Here is a 3,200-nt window from a genome sequence, read left to right as displayed (position 1 = left end):
TTTCACCACTCCCATCAGGTCAGAGAGTGGTTTGCAGCACATGACAGAATTCTGGTTGAATATCTCCCTCCATATTCCCCATTCCTTAATCCAATAGAGGAGTTTTTCTCTGCCTGGAGGTGGAAAGTTTATGACCGGCATCCACATGAGCAAATGGCCCTGCTAGCAGCCATGGATGCAGCATGTGACGACATCACAACAGGGTCCTGCAGAGGATGGATTCGCCACTCCAGGAGATACTTTCCTCGCTGCATTGCGAGGGATAACATCTGTTGTGATGTAGATGAAAATATGTGGCCAGACAGACAGGAACGTCTGGATGTGCCAGAATGATTTACTGTACTGTTACATGTGCTGTTTATTGTTCACATTAGTGCACAGCTCTACCAAATGGGTGATTTTATGTTTACATGTATTCTACAGTGCACAAGTGACTGTAGCATATTTTTCTTTTGCACAATTCTGTAGGATTACAAACACTTCTACACAATGGAAATGTGAAACGTACGTATTCAGTGTCTCAGTTACTCCCAAGACTCCCATAACATCTACAGTGACTTTACTGCACATTTCAGATGGCTGTACAGGTAGGCCATAGTGCTGTCGTCAGCATTTTCAGGTGTCACCAATTGTTTTTGCAATGGGAAACACTGAAATGATAAACTGTCATAGTGGAAACATGACAATGCCATTTGACTATCTTGTTCATAAAGATGGTGTCAAGACTTTTCATTTTGATGGCACTGACAGTTTCATTGACATGGATACTTGCTTTTGAGGTATGGATAATCAATTCTGTGCATGTGACGTGCTTTTGCAGGCTATCCACTAGGTTTTGCAGTTTGCACTAATTGTTTTGGGAAATGCACTAACTGCTGTGCAAATGTTAATGGTGTTCTGAGGAACGCACCAAAGCGACTGAGAAAAACTGTAAGCTACTCACGCAGAGAAGAACGGCTGCTGCTGCCATCATCATCCGGGTCCGATAACAGGCACCACACCCACAGTAGATGCGCTCGGTGTGAGGTCTCGCGGCAAGCTTTCAAATACGGCGCATTTTTCGGCTTTTAAAAAAAACGCTATGCGTCGCCAGGTGTTTCATCGGATTTGAGGTGTTTTCACAGTATCACCTTAAAGCACTTGTTGCAGGCTGCTGAGTTTGCATATTTTGCTGTGAAGTACAGCCAGACTTTTGACCGCTTTGCCTTGGGCATTTTTAATCTGTAGCTCTGCTCTAAAAGAACGTACGTACCTGGACCCGCCTACTATCTTCGGAAACGTAAAATGATTGGCTAGAATTCAAAGTGTATCACATCTCAGGAAAAAAAAAGCACCGAAATAAAGCACCGAAATAAAGCACCGAAATGTGCGCTGCTTTTCGGTCTGGTTACTAACGTTTATGTCAGAACCGGTGCCATCATGGCACCGGATACCGGTACCCATCCCTAGTTATCCCTGCGACAGACTGGTGACTTGTCAAGGGTGTACCCTGCCTCTTGCCCTATGGTAGCTGGAATAGGCTCCAGCAACCCTGACAAGGAAAAGCAGAAGAGGATGGATGGGATTCTTGTTGATTTGGGGGGGGGGGTTTCAAACCATTAACAAGCTGGCATGGGTTTTTTTTCTTAGAAAGCAGAGACTTCCTCTTGGCAAGCATTTCAAACACTCAAAGGTCTTTATATAACATGCCTCTTCCACCCATTCACAGTTCCTTCTATGTTTAAGTGCTTTCTATCTACCAATCACACGCATTCATTCATACATACTCCGATGGATGCATTGGAGAGCAACTTGGGGTTAGTATCTTGCACAAGGATATTTGGCACACAGACTGAAGCAGCCAGGGGTCAAACTACCAACCTTTTGATCAGTAAATGACCTGATCTACCACCCCCAAGTATAAGTCAATGTCTTTTACTCTGATGTGATGGAAAACTGATTTTGTTTGTTTGTGTGTGTGTGTGTGTGTGTGTGTGTGTGTGTGTGTGTGTGTGTGTGTGTGTGTGTGTGTGTGTGTGTGTGTGTACAGTCAACAGCCAAAAACATTTAACTGGAAAAGGATAATTTCTTTGTTTCTGTTTCATGCTGACTGCATTGCCTGGAAACACCAATTTCACAAGGCATTTACGACCCAGGAACATGATAACTACAAAATCAAATAAACAGTCTCAGCTACAGGCAACGAGTCTCAGACCTTTTATAACAATTTCACCGTCCAACCTTTTTAAAGCATAGGCATTTTTACACAAGTCAATTTAAACTTTATTATCCTTCATATGTTTAATCCTTCATTACTCATTTTGACACACTATATTGCCAAAAGTGTTTGCTCATGTGCTTTCAGACACATATGAACTTGAGTGACATCCCATTCTTAATCTACCAGGTTTATGATGTCAGCCCACCCTTTTCCAGTATAACAGCTTCCAATCTTCTGCTATGGCTTTCCACAAGGTTTAGGAATGTGTTTATGGGAATTTTTGACTATTCTTCCAGATGCATATATGTGAAGTCAGAAACTGATGTTGGACCTGGCCTGGCTTGCAGTCTCCACTTTAATTAATCCCAATGGTGTTTTACCAGGTTGAGATCAGAACTCTGTGCAAGCCCATAAAGTTCTTCCACACCACTGTCGCTTATCGTCTTTGTAGACCTTTTCTTGTGCACTACGTCGCAGTCACGCTGGAATAGGAAGGGGCCGTCCATAAACTGTTTTCCACACAGTTGGGAACATAATATCATCCAGAATCTCCAAAAGTTGATTCTGTTCATCTGGATGTAGCGTTTTGTACTTACCTGGATGATTGAGCGTGCATCAAGACATCATCCAGAATGTCTCAGTATCCTAAAGCATTATCAGTTCCTCTCACTGGAATTAAGGGGCCGAGCCCAACTCCTGGAAAAAAAACCCACACCACAATCTGCACAACCACACAAAAAAGGGTTGTTGTGTTTTCATGTATGGTGTTTTTGGCCAGATTGAACAGTTATACTGTGCTGTCTGATCTGAATAAAAACAACCTCAGCAACACCACAGCACTCAGCTTGGCCAAAGTGGTTATTGATTTAACGCCACAGAATGACCAATCAGGTACAAAAGGTAATGGCATTGTAGCTCCACTGGTGGTAGCAATGAATTCTTGTGAATAGTAACTGAGGAGTGGGTATGTCGGAGGCCTCTGGGCCTCCTATTGTTCACC

Source organism: Simochromis diagramma, unplaced genomic scaffold (genome assembly GCF_900408965.1).
Source record: "Simochromis diagramma unplaced genomic scaffold, fSimDia1.1 OVJJ01000746.1, whole genome shotgun sequence".
NCBI classification, from domain to species: domain Eukaryota; kingdom Metazoa; phylum Chordata; class Actinopteri; order Cichliformes; family Cichlidae; genus Simochromis; species Simochromis diagramma.
Note: the sequence above shows the minus strand (reverse complement) of the source record.